The sequence below is a fragment of the Triturus cristatus genome, chromosome 8, assembly GCF_964204655.1.
Source record: "Triturus cristatus chromosome 8, aTriCri1.1, whole genome shotgun sequence".
In the NCBI taxonomy this organism is placed as follows: domain Eukaryota; kingdom Metazoa; phylum Chordata; class Amphibia; order Caudata; family Salamandridae; genus Triturus; species Triturus cristatus.
Window position 1 is genome coordinate 1,088,429,706 of NC_140591.1, and position 25,112 is coordinate 1,088,454,817.

The following is a 25,112-nucleotide window of genomic DNA, read 5'->3' on the forward strand; positions in this document are numbered from 1 at the left end:
CAGCCGTAGCCTGAACGACTTGTGGTTGCTGAATTTCGGCAGGGCAGTAGACTGGCTGGAAGGGAAAGTTGAACTCTGGATAGGCTCCCCCTGTCTCTGGTTGCGCGGATCGCCCTCGTAAAAATGGTGGTCCTTCCTAAGTTTTTATACCTATTCGTGAATGTACCCTTGCCCCTGACGACGCATTTCCACACACGGGTGCGGTCACTTCTGTTGACGCTGGTTTGGGCTGGAGGCCAGGCTCGATCCTCCTGCTTACTCTCCCGTTGCAACAGGGCGGACTGGGGGCCCCAGACATGGCATTATATGCGCTCTGCGCGCAGGCGCAGTTTCTGCACTTCTGGGTGTTCCCCACACCTTACCAACCGCATATTGCAGTGGAGACGGCGGCCGCTGCTCCTTTACCCCTGAGTGTGGCAGTATACGGAAAGCCGTCCCGCCCCTCCGGGGATGTGGACACGGTAGCCTTGCTTCGCTGGACATGGCGGGATCTGAAACGGCGGGCGCGACTTCCCCTCCTGTATGCACCGGCCGCCCCCCTGAGGGGCAACCCTTTGCTTCCCTGCCTGCTTGACAGAGGGGGGGCCGTGGTGGTCAGAGGAAAAATGCTGCACACCTTTGCTGACATTTACCCGGAGGGCACCTTCGGGGTTCCAGTGGAGGGTGAGTCTGACTCACAGGGGACCTTTAGTGATCTCTTTACCCTACACCAGCTAAGAGAATCCTGCAAAACGCTGTGGCCTCAATTCCCGGAGGAACCCCCACAACTCCAGGCATTACAAAACCTACTCTCGAGAGCTTCCCCCAAAAAACTGGTGTCCCGGCTCTACAACTGTATGCAAGAGCAGGCCCCTGTCGTGGTACCTACCTCGCTCACTGCGTGGAACGAGGATCTAGAGACCCCTTTGTCTGAAGAGCAATGGGCCTTTTGTTGTGGGCAATTGAAGGAACTATCCCCTAATTACAGGTTGCGCCTGGTGCATTTCAAGTTCTTACACAGGTACTATCGCACACCGCGATCGCTGCACCGTATGGGCCTGAGGGAGGATGACACCTGCTGGAAGTGTGGGGCCGAGCGGGCCACTTTCCTGCATGTGGCATGGAGCTGCCCGCGCCTGGAGGAATACTGGGTGAATATCTTCACGGCCGTCAATCAAATCCTTCACAGAACCGACACGCCGACGCCACTTCTGGGGCTGTTGGGATGTGTCCAAGCTACCCCACCAAAGACCAGGAAACTACACGCGCTACTGCTCCTTTATGCTAAACGGCAAGTGGCGGTGCGCTGGGGCCGTAAATCCGTGCCTAAATTTACAGAATGGGTGAAAGATGTTACGTATGGTAATGCACAGCTGGAATGTTACTGGGAGACGATGCCGACCGCTTCCCGTCCGAGGGACATCTGGGAGCCCTTTCTGCAGTGGACCCGGGAGGGGGCGGGTTCCCCCGACTCTCCACGTTCCCTGGCAGGGGCAGTTTCAGATGACATGGGTTGAGGGGGCTGGGGGTCGGGTGGTGTTGGCCTAGTATGCTGGGCTCTAGCCTAATTTACAGCTGCCGGTGGCTGACTAGGTGTGCATGCATTGAGACGGGGAGGTGGGAGGGGTAAGGTGTTTCGCCTTGCCGGGCCGGACAATGGGCCAGTGGGGGATATGGCTGGGACCACGTGGGTCGCGTCATACCTGGGTCCGATACATACTAAGGTTCGTCACTGCTGTGTGCCACTTGATATAGGGTGCCCCCTTTGTAGACTTCACTCCTGAATTGCCACGTGTAAACTGTTTGTGCGCTGCTGATTTCCATCTGTACCGGAGTTTGTGTTAGTTTTGTTTATGTAAAAATGTATATGGGTGTAATATGAAAACCGAATATTGCATTCACATTGATTTACAGTACTTGATCTGTTCCGACACAGCCCGCAGAAGCGGAAGCTTGGAGCACCTATAACTGTATTGTCATTTACTTGCTGACTTGAATAAACAAATTTAAAAAAAAAAAAAAGATAAAAAAACGTACAATTTCTGACCATCTGGAGAAAGTTCGACAGGTCACGGGTCACCATTTTTCATCAGAAAATGGATTTTTTGGACTGTAGAAAAATGTATTCAAAATTTCATTTGGATTGAGACTCATGTTGAATTACTACTTTTTAAAGCCTCAATGTGACCAAAACTGCCATTTTTACAGACTTTTTCTCATACTCGGAAGCTTCTATTTCGACCAATTACAGGCATTTAAATGACTCTAAACACACTTATTTTTGTTCCAAGAGTTCTAATTCACATGCAATAGTCATTTACAGTCAAAAAATTAAACATAAAAAAATTACAATTTCTGACCATCTGGAGAAAGTTCGACAGGTCACGGGTCACCATTTTTCATCAGAAAATGGATTTTTTGGACTGTAGAAAAATGTATTCAAAATGTCATTTGGATTGTGTCTCATGTTGAATAATTACTTTTTAAAGCCCCAATTTGACCAAAATTGCCATTTTTACAGACTTTTTCTCCTACTCAAAAGCTTCTATTTCGACCAATTTCAGGCATTTAAATGACTCTAAACGCACTTATTTTAGTTACAAAAGTGATAATTCACATGCACTAGTCATTTACAGTCAAAAACTTACACAATAAAAAATTACCAATTCTGACCATCTGGAGAATGTTCGACAGGTCACGGGTCATCATTTTTCATCCGAAAATTGTTTTTTTCGACTGTAGAAAAATGTATTCAAAATGTCATTTGGATTTTGCCTCATGTTTAATAACTACTTTTTAAACCCTCAATGTGACCAAAATTGCCATTTTTACAGACTTTTTCTCCTACTCAGAAGCTTCTATTTCGACCAATTTCAGGCATTAAAATGACTCTAAACACACTTATTTTAGTTCCAAAAGTGATAATTCACATGCAATAGTCATTTACAGTCAAAAAATTAAAGCAAAAAAAATGACAATTTCTGACCATCTGGAGAAAGTTCGACAGGTCATCGTTTTTCATCAGAAAATTGTTTTTTTGGACTGTAGAAAAAATTCATTCAAAATGTCATTTGGATTGAGACTCATGTTGAATTACTACTTTTTAAAGCCTCTATGTGACTAAAATTGACATTTTTACAGACTTTTTCTCGTACTCAGAAGCTTCTATTTTGACCAATTTCAGGCATTAAAATGACTATAAACACGCTTATTTTAGTTCCAAGAGTTCTAATTCACATGCAATAGTCATTTACAGTCAAAAAATTAAACATAAAAAAATTACAATTTCTGACCATCTGGAGAAAGTTCGACAGGTCACGGGTCACCATTTTTCATCAGAAAATGGATTTTTTGGACTGTAGAAAAATGTATTCAAAATGTCATTTGGATTGTGTCTCATGTTGAATAATTACTTTTTAAAGCCCCAATTTGACCAAAATTGCCATTTTTACAGACTTTTTCTCCTACTCAAAAGCATCTATTTCGACCAATTTCAGGCATTTAAATGACTCTAAACACACTTATTTTAGTTACAAAAGTGATAATTCACATGCAATAGTCATTTACAGTCAAAAACTTACACAATAAAAATTTACCAATTCTGACCATCTGGAGAATGTTCGACAGGTCACGGGTCATCATTTTTCATCTGAAAATTGTTTTTTTGGACTGTAGAAAAATGTATTAAAAATTTCATTTGGATTGAGACTCATGTTGAATAACTACTTTTTAATACCTCAATGTGTCTAAAATTGCCATTTTTACAGACTTTTTCTCCTACTCAGAAGCTTCTATTTCGACCAATTTCAGGCATTAAAATGACTCTAAACACACTTATTTTAGTTCCAAAAGTGATAATTCACATGCAATAGTCATTTACAGTTAAAAAATTAAAGTAAAAAAAATTACAATTTCTGACCATCTGGAGAAAGTACGACAGGTCACGGGTCATCGTTTTTCATCACAAAATTGTTTTTTTGGAGTGTAGAAAAATTAATTCAAAATGTCATTTGGATTGAGACTCATGTTGAATTACTACTTTTTAAAGCCTCTATTTGACCAAAATTGCCATTTTTACAGACTTTTTCTCCTACTCAGAAGCTTCTATTTCTACCAATTTCAGGCATTAAAAAGACTCTAAACACACTTATTTTAGTTACAAAAGTGATAATTCACATACAATAGTCACTTACAGTCAAAAACTTAAACAATAAAAAATTACCAATTCTGACCATCTGGAGAATGTTCGACAGGTCACAGGACACTGTTTTTCATCAGAAAATAGATTTTTTTGACTTTACAAAAATGTATTCAAAATGTCATTTGGATTGTGTCTCATGTTGAATAACTACTTTTTAAAGCCTCAATGTGACCAAAATTGCCATTTTTATAGACTTTTTCTCCTACTCAGAAGCTTCTATTTTGACCAATTTCAGGCATTAATATGACTCTAAACACACTTATTTTAGTTCCAAAAGTGATAATTTACATGCAATAGTCATTTACAGTCAAAAAATTAAACATAAAAAAAATTTCAATTTCTGACCATCTGGAGAAAGTTCGACAGGTCACGGGTCACCGTTTTTCATCAGAAAATGGATTTTTTGGACTGTAGAAAAATGTATTCAAAATGTCATTTGGATTGTGCCTCATGTTGAATAACTATTTTTTAAAGCCTCAATGTGACCAAAATTGCCATTTTTACAGACTTTTTCTCCTACTCAGAAGCTTCTATTTCGACCAATTTCAGGCATTGAAATGACTCTAAACACACGTATTTTAGTTCCAAAAGTGATAATTAACATGCAATAGTCATCTACAGTCAAAAAATTAAACATACAAAAATTACAATTTCTGACCATCTGGAGAAAGTTTGACAGGTCACCGTTTTTTATCAGAAAATGAATTTTTTTGGACTGTAGACAAATGTATACAAAACGTCATTTGGATTGATACTCATGTTGAATTACTACTTTTTAAGGCCTCAATGGGACCAAAACTGCCATTTTTACAGACTTTTTCTCCTACTCAAAAGCTTCTATTTCGACCAATTTCAGGCATTTAAATGACTCTAAACGCACTTATTTTAGTTACAAAAGTGATAATTCACATGCAATAGTCATTTACAGTCAAAAACTTACACAATAAAAAATTACCAATTCTGACCATCTGGAGAATGTTCGACAGGTCACGGGTCATCATTTTTCATCCGAAAACTGTTTTTTTCGACTGTAGAAAAATGTATTCAAAATGTCATTTGGATTTTGCCTCATATTTAATAACTACTTTTTAAACCCTCAATGTGACCAAAATTGCCATTTTTACAGACTTTTTCTCCTACTCAGAAGCTTCTATTTCGACCAATTTCAGGCATTAAAATGACTCTAAACACACTTATTTTAGTTCCAAAAGTGATAATTCACATGCAATAGTCATTTACAGTCAAAAAATAACAGCTAAAAAAATGACAATTTCTGACCATCTGGAGAAAGTTCGACAGGTCACGGGTCATCGTTTTTCATCAGAAAATTGTTTTTTTGGACTGTAGAACAATTCATTCAAAATGTCATTTGGATTGAGACTCATGTTGAATTACTACTTTTTAAAGCCTCTATGTGACCAAAATTGCCATTTTTACAGACTTTTTCTCGTACTCAGAAGCTTCTATTTTGACCAATTTCAGGCATTAAAATGACTATAAACACACTTATTTTAGTTCCAAAAGTGATAATTCACATGCAATAGTCATTTACAGTCAAAAAATTAAACATAAAAAAAATTTCAATTTCTGACCATCTGGAGAAAGTTCGACAGGTCACGGGTCACCGTTTTTCATCAGAAAATGGATTTTTTGGACTGTAGAAAAATGTATTCAAAATGTCATTTGGATTGAGACTCATGTTGAATTACTACTTTTTAAAGCCTCTATGTGACCAAAATTGCCATTTTTACAGACTTTTTCTCGTACTCAGAAGCTTCTATTTTGACCAATTTCAGGCATTGAAATGACTCTAAACACACGTATTTTAGTTCCAAAAGTGATAATTAACATGCAATAGTCATTTACAGTCAAAAAATTAAACATACAAAAATTACAATTTCTGACCATCTGGAGAAAGTTTGACAGGTCACCGTTTTTCATCAGAAAATGGATTTTTTTGGACTGTAGACAAATGTATACAAAACGTCATTTGGATTGATACTCATGTTGAATTACTACTTTTTAAAGCCCCAATTTGACCAAAATTACCATTTTTACAGACTTTTTCTCCTACTCAAAAGCATCTATTTCGACCAATTTCAGGCATTTAAATGACTCTAAACACACTTATTTTAGTTACAAAAGTGATAATTCACATGCAATAGTCATTTACAGTCAAAAACTTACACAATAAACATTTTCCAATTCTGACCATCTGGAGAATGTTCGACAGGTCACGGGTCATCATTTTTCATCTGAAAATTGTTTTTTTGGACTGTAGAAAAATGTATTCAAAATTTCATTTGGATTTTGCCTCATGTTTAATAACTACTTTTTAAACCCTCAATGTGACCAAAATTTTCATTTTTACAGACTTTTTCTCCTACTCAGAAGCTTCTATTTCGACCAATTTCAGGCATTAAAATGACTCTAAACACACTTATTTTAGTTCCAAAAGTGATAATTCACATGCAATAGTCATTTACAGTCAAAAAATTAAAGCTAAAAAAATGACAATTTCTGACCATCTGGAGAAAGTCCGACAGGTCACGGGTCATCGTTTTTCATCAGAAAATTAATTTTTTGGACTGTAGAAAATTTCATTCAAAATGTCATTTGAATTGAGACTCATGTTGAATTACTACTTTTTAAAGCCTCTATGTGACCAAAATTGCCATTTTTACAGACTTTTTCTCGTACTCGGAAGCTTCTATTTCGACCAATTACAGGCATTTAAATGACTATAAACACACTTATTTTAGTTCCAAGAGTTCTAATTCACATGCAATAGTCATTTACAGTCAAAAAATTAAACATAAAAAAATTACAATTTCTGACCATCTGGTGAAAGTTTCACAGGTCACTGGTCAATGTTTTTCATCAGAAAATTGTTTTTTTGGACTGTGGAAAAATTCATTCAAAATGTCATTTGGATTGAGCCTCATGTTGACTAACCACTTTTTAACGCCTCAATGTGACCAAAATTGCCATTTTTACAGACTTTTTCTCCTACTCAGAAGCTTCTATTTCTACCAATTTCAGGCATTAAAAAGACTCCAAACACACTTATTTTAGTTACAAAAGTGATAATTCACATGCAATAGTCATTTACAGTCAAAATATTAAACATAAAAAAATTACAATTTTTGACCATCTGGATAAAGTTCGACAGGTCACGGGTCACCGTTTTTCATCAGAAAATGGATTTTTTGGACTATAGAAGAATGTATACAAAATGTCATTTGGATTGAGACTCATGTTGAATTACTACTTTTTAAAGCCTCAATGTGACCAAAACTGCCATTTTTACAGACTTTTTATCCTACTCAGAAGCTTCTATTTCGACTAATTTCAGGCATTAAAATGACTCTAGCACACTTATTTTAGTTCCAAAAGTGATAATTAACATGCAATAGTCATTTACAGTAAAAAAATTAAACGTAAAAAAATTACAATTTCTGACCATCTGGAGAAAGTTCGACAGGTCACGGGTCACCGTTTTTCATCAGAAAATGGATTTTTTGGACTGTAGAAAAATGTATTCAAAATGTCATTTGGATTGTGCCTCATGTTGAATAACTATTTTTTAAAGCCTCAATGTGACCAAAATTGCCATTTTTACAGACTTTTTCTTCTACTCAGAAGCTTCTATTTCGACCAATTTCAGGCATTAAAATGACTCTAAACACACGTATTTTAGTTCCAAAAGTGATAATTAACATGCAATAGTCATTTACAGTCAAAAAATTAAACATACAAAAATTGCAATTTCTGACCATCTGGAGAAAGTTCGACAGGTCACGGGTCACCGTTTTTCATCAGAAAATGGATTTTTTGGACTGTAGACAAATGTATACAAAACGTCATTTGGATTGAGACTCATGTTGAATTACTACTTTTTAAAGCCTCAATGGGACCAAAACTGCCATTTTTACAGACTTTTTCTCCTACTCAAAAGCTTCTATTTCGACCAATTTCAGGCATTTAAATGACTCTAAACGCACTTATTTTAGTTACAAAAGTGATAATTCACATGCAATAGTCATTTACAGTCAAAAACTTACACAATAAAAAATTACCAATTCTGACCATCTGGAGAATGTTTGACAGGTCACGGGTCATCATTTTTCATCCGAAAATTGTTTTTTTTGACTGTAGAAAAATTTATTCAAAATGTCATTTGGATTTTGCCTCATGTTTAATAACTACTTTTTAAACCCTCAATGTGACCAAAATTGCCATTTTTACAGACTTTTTCTCCTACTCAGAAGCTTCTATTTCGACCAATTTCAGGCATTAAAATGACTCTAAACACACTTATTTTAGTTCCAAAAGTGATAATTCACATGCAATAGTCATTTACAGTCAAAAAATTAAACATAAAAAAATTACAATTTCTGACCATCTGGAGAAAGTTCGACAGGTCACGGGTCACCGTTTTTCATCAGAAAATGGATTTTTTGGACTGTAGAAAAATGTATTCAAAATGTCATTTGGATTGAGACTCATGTTCAATAACTACTTTTTAAAGCCTCAATGTGACCAAAATTGCCACTTTTACAAACTTATTCTCCTACTCAGAAGCTTCTATTTCGACCAATTTCAGGCATTAAAATGACTCTAAACACACTTATTTTAGTTCCAAAAGTGATAATTCACATGCAATAGTCATTTACAGTCAAAAAATAACAGCTATAAAAATGACAATTTCTGACCATATGGAGAAAGTTCGACAGGTCACGGGTCATCGTTTTTCATCAGAAAATTGTTTTTTTGGACTGTAGAAAAATTCATTCAAAATGTCATTTGGATTGAGACTCATGTTGAATTACTACTTTTTAAAGCCTCTATGTGACCAAAATTGCCATTTTTACAGACTTTTTCTCGTACTCAGAAGCTTCTATTTTGACCAATTTCAGGCATTAAAATGACTATAAACACACTTATTTTAGTTCCAAGAGTTCTAATTCACATGCAATAGTCATTTACAGTCAAAAAATTAAACATAAAAAAATTACAATTTCTGACCATCTGGAGAAAGTTCGACAGGTCACGGGTCACCATTTTTCATCAGAAAATGGATTTTTTGGACTGTAGAAAAATGTATTCAAAATGTCATTTGGATTTTGCCTCATGTTTAATAACTACTTTTTAAACCCTCAATGTGACCAAAATTTTCATTTTTACAGACTTTTTCTCCTACTCAGAAGCTTCTATTTCGACCAATTTCAGGCATTAAAATGACTCTAAACACACTTATTTTAGTTCCAAAAGTGATAATTCACATGCAATAGTCATTTACAGTCAAAAAATTAAAGCTAAAAAAATGACAATTTCTGACCATCTGGAGAAAGTTCGACAGGTCACGGGTCACCGTTTTTCATCAGAAAATGGATTTTTTGGACTGTAGAAAAATGTATTCAAAATGTCATTTGGATTGTGTCTCATGTTGAATAACTACTTTTTAAAGCCCCAATTTGACCAAAATTGCCATTTTTACAGACTTTTTCTCCTACTCAAAAGCATCTATTTCGACCAATTTCAGGCATTTAAATGACTCTAAACACACTTATTTTAGTTCCAAAAGTGATAATTAACATGCAATAGTCATTTACAGTCAAAAACTTACACAACAAAAAAATTACCAATTCTGACCATCTAGAGAATGTTCGACAGGTCACGAGTCATCATTTTTCATCTGAAAATAGTTTTTTTGGACTGTAGAAAAATGTATTCAAAATGTCATTTGGATTGAGACTCATGTTGAATAACTACTTTTTAACGCCTCAATGTGACTAAAATAGCCATTTTTACAGACTCTTTCTCCTACTCAGAAGCTTCTATTTCTACCAATTTCAGGCATTAAAATGACTCTAAACACACGTATTTTAGTTCCAAAATTGATAATTAACATGCAATAGTCATTTACAGTCAAAAAATTAAACATACAAAAATTACAATTTCTGACCATCTGGAGAAAGTTCGACAGGTCACCGTTTTTCATCAGAAAATGGATTTTTTTGGACTGTAGACAAATGTATACAAAACATCATTTGGATTGAGACTCATGTTGAATTACTACTTTTTAAAGCCTCAATGGGACCAAAACTGCCATTTTTACAGACTTTTTCTCCTACTCAAAAGCTTCTATTTTGACCAATTTCAGGCATTTAAATGACTCTAAACGCACTTATTTTAGTTACAAAAGTGATAATTCACATGCAATAGTCATTTACAGTCAAAAACTTACACAATAAAAAATTACCAATTCTGACCATCTGGAGAATGTTCGACAGGTCACGGGTCATCATTTTTCATCCGAAAATTGTTTTTTTCGACTGTAGAAAAATGTATTCAAAATGTCATTTGGATTTTGCCTCATGTTTAATAACTACTTTTTAAACCCTCAATGTGACCAAAATTGCCATTTTTACAGACTTTTTCTCCTACTCAGAAGCTTCTATTTCGACCAATTTCAGGCATTAAAATGACTCTAAACACACTTATTTTAGTTCCAAAAGTGATAATTCACATGCAATAGTCATTTACAGTCAAAAAATTAAAGCAAAAAAAATGACAATTTCTGACCATCTGGAGAAAGTTCGACAGGTCACGGGTCACCGTTTTTCATCAGAAAATGGATTTTTTGGACTGTAGAAAAATGTATTCAAAATGTCATTTGGATTGAGACTCATGTTCTATAACTACTTTTTAAAGCCTCAATGTGACCAAAATTGCCACTTTTACAAACTTATTCTCCTACTCAGAAGCTTCTATTTCGACCAATTTCAGGCATTAAAATGACTCTAAACACACTTATTTTAGTTCCAAAAGTGATAATTCACATGCAATAGTCATTTACAGTCAAAAAATAACAGCTATAAAAATGACAATTTCTGACCATATGGAGAAAGTTCGACAGGTCACGGGTCATCGTTTTTCATCAGAAAATTGTTTTTTTGGACTGTAGAAAAATTCATTCAAAATGTCATTTGGATTGAGACTCATGTTGAATTACTACTTTTTAAAGCCTCTATGTGACCAAAATTGCCATTTTTACAGACTTTTTCTCGTACTCAGAAGCTTCTATTTTCACCAATTTCAGGCATTAAAATGACTATAAACACACTTATTTTAGTTCCAAGAGTTCTAATTCACATGCAATAGTCATTTACAGTCAAAAAATTAAACATAAAAAAATTACAATTTCTGACCATCTGGAGAAAGTTCGACAGGTCACGGGTCACCATTTTTCATCAGAAAATTGATTTTTTGGACTGTAGAAAAATGTATTCAAAATGTCATTTGGATTTTGCCTCATGTTTAATAACTACTTTTTAAACCCTCAATGTGACCAAAATTTTCATTTTTACAGACTTTTTCTCCTACTCAGAAGCTTCTATTTCGACCAATTTCAGGCATTAAAATGACACTAAACACACTTATTTTAGTTCCAAAAGTGATAATTCACATGCAATAGTCATTTACAGTCAAAAAATTAAAGCTAAAAAAATGACAATTTCTGACCATCTGGAGAAAGTTCGACAGGTCACGGGTCACCGTTTTTCATCAGAAAATGGATTTTTTGGACTGTAGAAAAATGTATTCAAAATGTCATTTGGATTGTGTCTCATGTTGAATAACTACTTTTTAAAGCCCCAATTTGACCAAAATTGCCATTTTTACAGACTTTTTCTCCTACTCAAAAGCATCTATTTCGACCAATTTCAGGCATTTAAATGACTCTAAACACACTTATTTTAGTTCCAAAAGTGATAATTAACATGCAATAGTCATTTACAGTCAAAAACTTACACAACAAAAAATTACCAATTCTGACCATCTAGAGAATGTTCGACAGGTCACGGGTCATCATTTTTCATCTGAAAATAGTTTTTTTGGACTGTAGAAAAATGTATTCAAAATGTCATTTGGATTGAGACTCATGTTGAATAACTACTTTTTAACGCCTCAATGTGACTAAAATAGCCATTTTTACAGACTCTTTCTCCTACTCAGAAGCTTCTATTTCTACCAATTTCAGGCATTAAAATGACTCTAAACACACGTATTTTAGTTCCAAAATTGATAATTAACATGCAATAGTCATTTACAGTCAAAAAATTAAACATACAAAAATTACAATTTCTGACCATCTGGAGAAAGTTCGACAGGTCACCGTTTTTCATCAGAAAATGGATTTTTTTGGACTGTAGACAAATGTATACAAAACATCATTTGGATTGAGACTCATGTTGAATTACTACTTTTTAAAGCCTCAATGGGACCAAAACTGCCATTTTTACAGACTTTTTCTCCTACTCAAAAGCTTCTATTTTGACTAATTTCAGGCATTTAAATGACTCTAAACGCACTTATTTTAGTTACAAAAGTGATAATTCACATGCAATAGTCATTTACAGTCAAAAACTTACACAATAAAAAATTACCAATTCTGACCATCTGGAGAATGTTCGACAGGTCACGGGTCATCATTTTTCATCCGAAAATTGTTTTTTTCGACTGTAGAAAAATGTATTCAAAATGTCATTTGGATTTTGCCTCATGTTTAATAACTACTTTTTAAACCCTCAATGTGACCAAAATTGCCATTTTTACAGACTTTTTCTCCTACTCAGAAGCTTCTATTTCGACCAATTTCAGGCATTAAAATGACTCTAAACACACTTATTTTAGTTCCAAAAGTGATAATTCACATGCAATAGTCATTTACAGTCAAAAAATTAAAGCTAAAAAAATGACAATTTCTGACCATCTGGAGAAAGTTCGACAGGTCACGGGTCACCGTTTTTCATCAGAAAATGGATTTTTTGGACTGTAGAAAAATGTATTCAAAATGTCATTTGGATTGTGTCTCATGTTGAATAACTACTTTTTAAAGCCCCAATTTGACCAAAATTGCCATTTTTACAGACTTTTTCTCCTACTCAAAAGCATCTATTTCGACCAATTTCAGGCATTTAAATGACTCTAAACACACTTATTTTAGTTCCAAAAGTGATAATTAACATGCAATAGTCATTTACAGTCAAAAACTTACACAACAAAAAAATTACCAATTCTGACCATCTAGAGAATGTTCGACAGGTCACGGGTCATCGTTTTTCATCTGAAAATAGTTTTTTTGGACTGTAGAAAAATGTATTCAAAATGTCATTTGGATTGAGACTCATGTTGAATAACTACTTTTTAACGCCTCAATGTGACTAAAATAGCCATTTTTACAGACTCTTTCTCCTACTCAGAAGCTTCTATTTCTACCAATTTCAGGCATTAAAATGACTCTAAACACACGTATTTTAGTTCCAAAATTGATAATTAACATGCAATAGTCATTTACAGTCAAAAAATTAAACATTCAAAAATTACAATTTCTGACCATCTGGAGAAAGTTCGACAGGTCACCGTTTTTCATCAGAAAATGGATTTTTTTGGACTGTAGACAAATGTATACAAAACATCATTTGGATTGAGACTCATGTTGAATTACTACTTTTTAAAGCCTCAATGGGACCAAAACTGCCATTTTTACAGACTTTTTCTCCTACTCAAAAGCTTCTATTTTGACCAATTTCAGGCATTTAAATGACTCTAAACGCACTTATTTTAGTTACAAAAGTGATAATTCACATGCAATAGTCATTTACAGTCAAAAACTTACACAATAAAAAATTACCAATTCTGACCATCTGGAGAATGTTCGACAGGTCACGGGTCATCATTTTTCATCCGAAAATTGTTTTTTTCGACTGTAGAAAAATGTATTCAAAATGTCATTTGGATTTTGCCTCATGTTTAATAACTACTTTTTAAACCCTCAATGTGACCAAAATTGCCATTTTTACAGACTTTTTCTCCTACTCAGAAGCTTCTATTTCGACCAATTTCAGGCATTAAAATGACTCTAAACACACTTATTTTAGTTCCAAAAGTGATAATTCACATGCAATAGTCATTTACAGTCAAAAAATTAAAGCAAAAAAAATGACAATTTCTGACCATCTGGAGAAAGTTCGCCAGGTCATCGTTTTTCATCAGAAAATTGTTTTTTTGGACTGTAGAAAAAATTCATTCAAAATGTCATTTGGATTGAGACTCATGTTGAATTACTACTTTTTAAAGCCTCTATGTGACTAAAATTGCCATTTTTACAGACTTTTTATCGTACTCAGAAGCTTCTATTTTGACCAATTTCAGGCATTAAAATGACTATAAACACGCTTATTTTAGTTCCAAGAGTTCTAATTCACATGCAATAGTCATTTACAGTCAAAAAATTAAACATAAAAAAATGACAATTTCTGACCATCTGGAGAAAGTTTGACAGGTCACGGGTCATCGTTTTTCATCAGAAAATTGTTTTTTTGGACTGTAGAAAAATTCATTCAAAATGTCATTTGGATTGAGACTCATGTTGAATTACTACTTTTTAAAGCCTCTATGTGACCAAAATTGCCATTTTTACAGACTTTTGTTCGTACTCAGAAGCTTCTATTTTGACCAATTTCAGGCATTATAATGACTATAAACACACTTGTTTTAGTTCCAAGAGTTCTAATTCACATGCAATAGTCATTTACAGTCAAAAAACTTAAACATAAAAAAATTACAATTTCTGACCATCTGGAGAAAGTTCGACAGGTCACGGGTCACCGTTTTTCATCAGAAAATGGATTTTTTGGACTGTAGAAAAATGTATTCAAAATGTAATTTGGATTGTGTCTCATGTTGAATAACTACTTTTTAAAGCCCCAATTTGACCAAAATTGCCATTTTTACAGACTTTTTCTCCTACTAAAAGCATCTATTTCGACCAATTTCAGGCATTTAAATGACTCTAAACACACTTATTTTAGTTCCAAAAGTGATAATTAACATGCAATAGTCATTTACAGCCAAAAAATTAAAGATAAAAAAACGTACAATTTCTGACCATCTGGAGAAAGTTTGACAGGTCACGGGTCACCATTTTTCATCAGAAAATTGATTTTTTGGACTGTAGAAAAATGTATTCAAAATTTCATTTGGATTGAGACTCATGTTGAATAACTACTTTTTAATACCTCAATGTGTCCAAAATTGCCATTTTTACAGACTTTTTCTCCTACTCAGAAGCTTCTATTTCGACCAATTTCAGGCATTAAAATGACTCTAAACACACTTATTTTAGTTCCAAAAGTGATAATTCACATGCAATAGTAATTTACAGTTAAAAAATTAAAGTAAAAAAATTTATAATTTCTGACCATCTGGAGAAAGTTCGACAGGTCACGGGTCACCGTTTTTCATCAAAAAATGGATTTTTTGGACTATAGAAAAATGTATACAAAATGTCATTTGGATTGAGACTCATGTTGAATAACTACTTTTTAAAGCCTCAATGTGACCAAAATTGCCATTTTTACAGACTTTTTCTCCTACTCAGAAGCTTCTATTTCTACCAATTTCAGGCTTTAAAAAGACTCTAAACACACTTATTTTAGTTACTAAAGTGATAATTCACATACAATAGTCATTTACAGTCAAAAACTTAAACAATAAAAAATTACCAGTTCTGACCATCTGGAGAATGTTCGACAGGTCACGGGACACTGTTTTTCATCAGAAAATAGATTTTTTTGACTTTACAAAAATGTATTCAAAATGTCATTTGGATTGTGTCTCATGTTGAATATCTACTTTTTAAAGCCTCAATGTGACCAAAATTGCCATTTTTATAGACTTTTTCTCCTACTCAGAAGCTTCTATTTTGACCAATTTCAGGCATTAATATGACTCTAAACACACTTCTTTTAGTTTCAAAAGTGATAATTCACATGCAATAGTCATTTACATTCAAAAAATTAAACATTAAAAAATTACAATTTCTGACCATCTGGAGAAAGTTCGACAGGTCACGGGAACTGTTTTTCATCAGAAAATTGATTTTTTGGACTGTAGAAAAATGTATTCAAAATGTCATTTGGATTGAGCCTCATGTTGAATAACTACTTTTTAAAGCCCCAATTTGACCAAAATTGCCATTTTTACAGACTTTTTATCCTACTCAAAAGCTTCTATTTTGACAAATTTCAGGCATTAAAATGACTCTAAACACACCTATTTTAGTTCCAAAAGTGATAATTCACATGCAATAGTCATTTACAGTCAAAAAATTAAAGTAAAAAAAATTACAATTTCTGACCATCTGTAGAAAGTTCGACAGGTCATCGTTTTTCATCAGAAAATTGTTTTTTGGACTGTAGAAAAATTCATTCAAAATGCCATTTGGATTGAGACTTATGTTGAATTACTTCTTTTTAAAGCCTCTATGTGACCAAAATTGCCATTTTTACAGACTTTTTCTCCTACTCAGAAGCTTCTATTTCTACCAATTTCAGGCATTAAAAAGACTCTAAACACACTTATTTTAGTTACAAAAGTGATAATTCACATGCAATAGTCATTTACAGTCAAAAAATTAAACATAAAAAAATTACAATTTCTGACCATCTGGAGAAAGTTCGACAGGTCACGGGTCACCGTTTTTCATCAGAAAATGGATTTTTTGGACTATAGAAGAATGTATACAAAATGTCATTTGGATTGAGACTCATGTTGAATTACTACTTTTTAAAGCCTCAATGTGACCAAAACTGCCATTTTTACAGACTTTTTATCCTACTCAGAAGCTTCTATTTCGACTAATTTCAGGCATTAAAATGACTCTAAACACACTTATTTTAGTTCCAAAAGTGATAATTAACATGCAATAGTCATTTACAGTAAAAAAATTAAACGTAAAAAAATTACAATTTCTGACCATCTGGAGAAAGTTCGACAGGTCACGGGTCACCGTTTTTCATCAGAAAATGGATTTTTTGGACTGTAGAAAAATGTATTCAAAATGTCATTTGGATTGTGCCTCATGTTGAATAACTATTTTTTAAAGCCTCAATGTCACCAAAATTGCCATTTTTACAGACTTTTTCTCCTACTCAGAAGCTTCTATTTCGACCAATTTCAGGCATTAAAATGACTCTAAACACACGTATTTTAGTTCCAAAAGTGATAATTAACATGCAATAGTCATTTACAGTCAAAAAATTAAACATACAAAGATTACAATATCTGACCATCTGGAGAAAGTTCGACAGGTCACGGGTCACCGTTTTTCATCAGAAAATGGATTTTTTGGACTGTAGACAAATGTATACAAAACGTCATTTGGATTGAGACTCATGTTGAATTACTACTTTTTAAAGCCTCAATGGGACCAAAACTGCCATTTTTACAGACTTTTTCTCCTACTCAAAAGCTTCTATTTCGACCAATTTCAGGCATTAAAATGACTCTAAACGCACTTATTTTAGTTACAAAAGTGATAATTCACATGCAATAGTCATTTACAGTCAAAAACGTACACAATAAAAAATTACCAATTCTGACCATCTGGAGAATGTTTGACAGGTCACGGGTCATCATTTTTCATCCGAAAATTGTTTTTTGGACTGTAGAAAAATTTATTCAAAATGTCATTTGGATTTTGCCTCGTGTTTAATAACTACTTTTTAAACCCTCAATGTGACCAAAATTGCCATTTTTACAGACTTTTTCTCCTACTCAGAAGCTTCTATTTCGACCAATTTCAGGCATTAAAATGACTCTAAACACACTTATGTTAGTTCCAAAAGTGATAATTAACATGCAATAGTCATTTACAGTCAAAAAATTAAAGATAAAAAAACTTACAATTTCTGACCATCTGGAGAAAGTTCGACAGGTCACGGGTCACAATTTTTCATCAGAAAATGGATTTTTTGGACTGTAGAAAAATGTATTAAAAATTTCATTTGGATTGAGACTCATGTTGAATAACTACTTTTTAATACCTCAATGTGTCTAAAATTGCCATTTTTACAGACTTTTTCTCCTACTCAGAAGCTTCTATTTCGACCAATTTCAGGCATTAAAATGACTCTAAACACACTTATTTTAGTTCCAAAAGTGATAATTCACATGCAATAGTCATTTACAGTTAAAAAATTAAAGTAAAAAAAATTACAATTTCTGACCATCTGGAGAAAGTACGACAGGTCACGGGTCATCGTTTTTCATCACAAAATTGTTTTTTTGGAGTGTAGAAAACTTAATTCAAAATGTCATTTGGATTGAGACTCATGTTGAATTACTACTTTTTAAAGCCTCTATGTGACCAAAATTGCCATTTTTACAGACTTTTTCTCCTACTCAGAAGCTTCTATTTTGACCAATTACAGGCATTTAAATGACTCTAAACACACTTATTGTTGTTCCAAGAGTTCTAATTCACATGCAATAGTCATTTACAGTCAAAAAATTAAACATAAAAAAATTACAATTTCTGACCATCTGGTGAAAGTTTCACAGTCATCGTTTTTCATCAGAAAATTGTTTTTTTGGACTGTAGAAAAATTCATTCAAAATGTCATTTGGATTGAGCCTCATGTTGAATAACCACTTTTTAACACCTCAATGTGACCAAAATTGCCATTTTTACAGACTTTTTCTCCTACTCAGAAGCTTCTATTTCTACCAATTTCAGGCATTAAAAAGACTCTAAACACACCTATTTTAGTTACAAAAGTGATAATTCACATACAATAGTCATTTACAGTCAAAAACTTAAACAATAAAAAATTACCAATTCTGACCATCTGGAGAATGTTCGACAGGTCACAGGACACTGTTTTTCATCAGAAAATAGATTTTTTTGACTTTACAAAAATGTATTCAAAATGTCATTTGGATTGTGTCTCATGTTGAATAACTACTTTTTAAAGCCTCAATGTGACCAAAATTGCCATTTTTATAGACTTTTTCTCCTACTCAGAAGCTTCTATTTTGACCAATTTCAGGCATTAATATGACTCTAAACACACTTCTTTTAGTTCCAAAAGTGATAATTCACATGCAATAGTCATTTACAGTCCAAAAATTAAACATAAAAAAATTACAATTTCTGACCATCTGGAGAAAGTTCGACAGGTCACGGGAACTGTTTTTCATCAGAAAATTGATTTTTTGGACTGTAGAAAAATGTATTCAAAATGTCATTTGGATTGAGCCTCATGTTGAATAACTACTTTTTAAAGCCCCAATTTGACCAAAATTGCCATTTTTACAGACTTTTTATCCTACTCAAACGCTTCTATTTCGACAAATTTCAGGCATTAAAATGACTCTAAACACACTTATTTTAGTTCCAAAAGTGATAATTCACATGCAATAGTCATTTACAGTCAAAAAATTAAACATAAAAAAATTACAATTTCTGGCCATCTGGAGAAAGTTCGACAGGTCACGGGTCATTGTTTTTCATCAGAAAATTGATTTTTTGGACTATAGAAGAATGTATACAAAATGTCATTTGTATTGAGACTCATTTTGAATTACTACTTTTTAAAGCCTCAATGTGACCAAAACTGCCATTTTTACAGACTTTTTATCCTACTCAGAAGCTTCTATTTCGACCAATTTCAGGCATTAAAATGACTCTAAACACACATATTTTAGTTCCAAAAGTGATAATTAACATGCAATAGTCATTTACAGTAAAAAAATTAAACATACAAAAATTACAATTTCTGACCATCTGAAGAAAGTTCGACAGGTCACCGTTTTTCATCAGAAAATGGATTTTTTTGGACTGTAGACAAATGTATACAAAACGTCATTTGGATTGAGAATCATGTTGAATTACTACTTTTTAAAGCCTCAATGGGACCAAAACTGCCATTTTTACAGACTTTTTCTCCTACTCAAAAGCTTCTATTTTGACCCATTTCAGGCATTTAAATGACTCTAAACACACTTATTTCAGTTCCAAAAGTGATAATTAACATGCAATAGTCATTTACAGTTAAAAACTTACACAACAAAAAAATTACCAATTCTGACCATCTAGAGAATGTTCGACAGGTCACGGGTCATCATTTTTCATCCGAAAATAGTTTTTTGGGACTGTAGAAAAATGTATTCAAAATGTCATTTGGATTGAGACTCATGTTGAATAACTACTTTTTAACGCCTCAATGTGACCAAAATTGCCATTTTTACAGACTTTTTCTCCTACTCAGAAGTTTCTATTTCTACCAATTTCAGGCATTAAAATGACTCTAAACACACTTATTTTAGTTCCAAAAGTGATAATTAACCTGCAATAGTCATTTACAGTCAAACAATTAAAGATAAAAAAACTTACAATTTCTGACCATCTGGAGAAAGTTCGACAGGTCACGGGTCACCATTTTTCATCAGAAAATGGATTTTTTGGACTGTAGAAAAATGTATTAAAAATTTCATTTGGATTGTGACTCATGTTGAATAACTACTTTTTAACCATATTACTGCCCAATGACTTTTTGGAGTGCTTTGCTTCAACATGCTGTAGTTTGTGTAATTATGATCATAATGTTGGGAAACTATATATTTTTGGTTTCAGTACTTCTTGTACTATTTATTCATATATAAAACTTACATTTATAAAACACCCTGCAGTCACATGACACAATTCAAGATGGCCACCAGGTGACTGTGAAAATGATAAGAGTAAATGACCGCGTTGGTAGGGTAATAAAAAAAATAGTGTTTTCCAAAAGCAGACACGCAGAAATATTTATTAGTCTGTTTGCTCACCTGGTAATAGGACAGATTTTGATTTAAATTTTGTTTTTGTGTTTTTTATGGCTCTTTGTCATACAATGACATAGATATATGGCACATACATTTTTCATGTTTTTCTATTGTTGTGCAGAATCTAAACTTATATAAGCCTAGCAGAATTGGTTCGCAGAAGTAAAATGGATGTTTCAGAGACTACTGTTAGTAAATATATGAAAATACATATTTTTGCTGCCTTTCACAGCACTTTACATGCTGCAAAATGGCCGACATGCTGTTTCGTCTGTTGATGTTTTTCATATAATGATCTTAGTCTTGTTATTGGACATTTGTTCAACACCTCAAAATGTATTTTCTGACTTTTATGCACAGTAGTGATGCATATTTTGTGAATAGTTGGCATATGATTTCATGCATATAACTCCTGAAGGTCACAGTCCTTGACCTTTGACCCTATATGGTAGCTCCTGCAAGTGTACAAAGGATATATCTTTGTAACAGTGAACTTGTTTTTGCAAAGTGAGGTATCTTCGGAAAGGTCATTGTCTGGTCTCACAGGTCAACTAGTCAAATTTTATGAGAGGTGAACAAACGTGACCTTTGACCCCTAAATACACATCTTTTTTAACCTTTTTTCTCTTTATTCTGTTACCCTTGGATCAATTTTAAGAAGTGTGACATTATTGGACTCAACATGCAAAGTACTATTTGTTTCCTTTTTCAAATTATTGTAGAGGTCGTAATATTTGACCTTTGACCTCTATTTGCCATCATTGTAGGTGTTTTAAGGTGTTTATTCCATTATGGTGAGACCATTGTTTACAAGTGTTGCAGTTGTTGAATTGTAATGATAAGTACTTACATTTTTGTTCATTAAATTGGTGGGAGGGGGTCATGCAATTTGACCTTTGACCTCTATTTACACTGTTCTAAGTGTTTCATGGTCATTAATCCATTACTGTTAGATCATTTATTACAAGTGAGGCATTATTGTAATTGTAATTATGAGTACCTACATCCTCCTTAGTTACTGTGTTGGAGGAGGTTAGGCTTTTTGACCTTTGACCTCTAATTATACTTGTTTAGGTGTATCAAGGTCGTTATTGCACTACCCTTGGATCATTTGTTACTAGTGTTGCATTGTTGTAATTGTCTTGATAAATACTTGCATTTTCATTGGTTTAATTGGTGTCGGGGGATCATCTCTGTTGACCTTTGACCTCTAATTACACTTTTCTAAGTCATGAAATGTCAATGCATTACGGCAGGATCCTTCCTGCCCCTATGACCCCCTACACCTCTACTTACCTCTGCAATCATTGGTCTCTCGCATGCAACCTCCAGTACCACTCCTGTAAACTTTTTGTCAAAAGAAGAAACTCCATTGAGAAGCATTGGGCGCCTGGCGCTTAATTGGCACCCTGCACTTGGCCACCCCTGTGCCCCTGGCGGTGTATGTTTGGTTCTGCTTTGAAGCCCCCCTGTGCTTGAGCTAACCCCCAAAGCTTGGCACCTGCAACCGATCTACTTATCTGCAAGCAGTGTGGCTCTAGGCACTCCCAGTCTCCATGGGAAAGCATTGGGCCAAGCTCCGACTTTGACCTCTGCACCCGCCAGCAGTTCAGGCTGGACTGTTCCCATGAGGCACAGGGTCAAGACTGATTTGCATATGGCCAGGTCTAAACCGGGGTGGCATGGTGAGCAAAATAATGATGGATTTAACCCAGATCTCTTGACTGGGGTGAATGTTTTGATTTGTTCTGCATTCCGTCCATCAATTGTGTGTCTTTTGCTTTCCCAGCCGCCCCTGTGCCACTAGTGGTGCAGTTTTGGTACTCTCCTTACCCTTTGCCCTAGCTGACCTTTGGTCCCGAAGAGTGAAACTACAAATGTGGTACTTACCTGTTTTACTGCTATATTGTTTTCACCATAGGATATTGAACTGTTCTGAAAATATTCTGTCAACTTATGAAAGTGAAAAGTATTTTTATTTATAAACGTACTTACCTGATTGTGAAGATCTTAGTCTTAAAATAAAATACAAACAAAGTATATTTTCTAAAATTGTTGTGGATCTCCTTTTTGAGTCATATGTCCTTTATTGATCACGGTTGTGCAATCCATGTTTTACAGTCCTCTGTGTTAGGCCTAATGCTGCTTGCTAACACTACCACTAATAGAGTATTTTGGGTTCAACATTGAGCCCTGTACACTTGGAGACCCCTTGGACTCTCTGCATGGTATTATCACCTAGTGGCAATATCACATACGGAGCCAGCTTCCTACACTTTTTCACATAATTCACTTTGAAAACTCCTTTCACTTTGCAGTCAGAGAAAGAAATGTAAACACCAATTCTGCAGCAATTTGTCAGAAGAGATAGCCAGACATTTGACCTCTGTATTTGAAGCACTTGCAAATGTGACAAGTTATACACAGAACTTAAAGGCATCTTTATTTTTTCTAGGACTTTCCCAACTTTCCAAAATGACACAAAGTATGATTGAGGATGACACCTTTTCATTGGGCCATTCCCTTATGCCTACAATCAAACACCAATGTGCACTGACACCCATAGATCCCACTGCTTTAGACATACCTACAAGTTGAATATTGTTGACAAATGAATTGCTTGATTTATCCCTACAGAGAACCCTTTCTTTGCAATACTGTTAAATGCCCAGGTTTTAGACAGGTTATTCACCTCCCCTCTAATTTGCTTAATATCATCCAATATAGCAGTCAGGTATGCAACTCCCTGCAGGTGTCAAAAAGCACCCACACCAGGCAACATGTCACAATTCCCACAAAAAACGTCCATAAACAGATTGAACATCACCCTGGACCGATTGGTAAAGTAGTTTGCTTCAGGTACATAAGAGTTCACAGGTGGCCTTATCATCTGAGACAGCCTTCAGAGGCTGAGACAGAAATAGTCTTGCTCTGTGAAGGTAGGGCAATGCAGTTGTACAACACAATCTCTATGTCAATTCAATGCCACCCTTAGCCGAGTTGAAAACATTGTCATCCATATCCAGATAAGAATCAAGCAAAGGTGGGGGGCGGAGCTAGCCTTGGAGCGCGATGGCCGCTTGTTAAGCGAGCTCCTCGCGCAAGCCCAAATATCCTTCAAACCGATCCTTTCAACGCTATCTGCATGAGACTGCACCCTAGGTGAAAGAGAGCTGAGGAGATGAAGCCCGCGGAGGAGTGACGTCCGGCACCAAAAACGGTGGTGGTGGCCTGCAACGAAGACCTAATAGCTGCGCCCCTCCGATAGAAAGCGAAAGCGGAGCCACGAGACGAGGTGAAAGGACTTGCCGTGACGTACAGCGTGCAGCGCGGCCCTGGGAGACAGTAAGACCCGCTGAAGCCGCGATTCCGGGCCTAGACCGCCTGGCACACGGGTGGAATTTGAACGTGAAGACTGGCGCTGTACACAGTGCTCAGGGAGGGCGGCGGAAGATTTATTGCGGCCTGCTGCGTGCTGGAGACCTGCTAGAGGCGTGGTAAGTGGACTTTTTAAAGTTAAAGATCGGGGGCACAATCTAACCTACCGCTGCACAGCACTGACGGCTGAAGGACACCGGGTAGTGTATAAGCGGCTTCCTGTGCGTGAATTGAGGTGAGAGAGACACAGGGAGGAGCGACCTCGCTAGAAGGCCACACTGAGTCAATGAAAAGAAGGGCACAGGTCCGATTCGACTGCAAGCTGGGATTACTTGCTGTGGCGGCCTCGGGGCCAGGTCAACGGGGACACTGACTGCCTGGATGTGCCTGCACATAATTATGTGAATGAATACCCTTTGGGCGTGATCTACGGTGGAGGTACAGAGGAACACAGTCCTTGAGGTCGGCTGGACTCGGAGGGGGGGAACCCTGGACCGTCCCCTCCCCACTCAGCTGAGCCACTAAGCACGTGTCAGCATTTCTCTTTCCAACAAGAGTCAACTGACTGATAGAACACAAGGGTGGCACAAGTAAGAGGCTGAGTCCGTGCAAATATAACTGGGGGCAGACTGACGTTAGTGTGGGGCCAAGAGACAGAGGCGGAAGACTACACCAGCAAGACACACCCCCCGACAATTTGAGATATTGGTCAGTAAAACAAGGCCCAGAGAATCCCTGTAAAACCCCCGTGTGAATTGGCACTTCCATCTGCCTACCGGAACCCGCAGTGCTGTCACGGCATAGTGATTTGAACTACACACACGCACTGGACCTGAACGTCATAAAACGCAGAGCTCATCGACTCACTACAGACTGGACG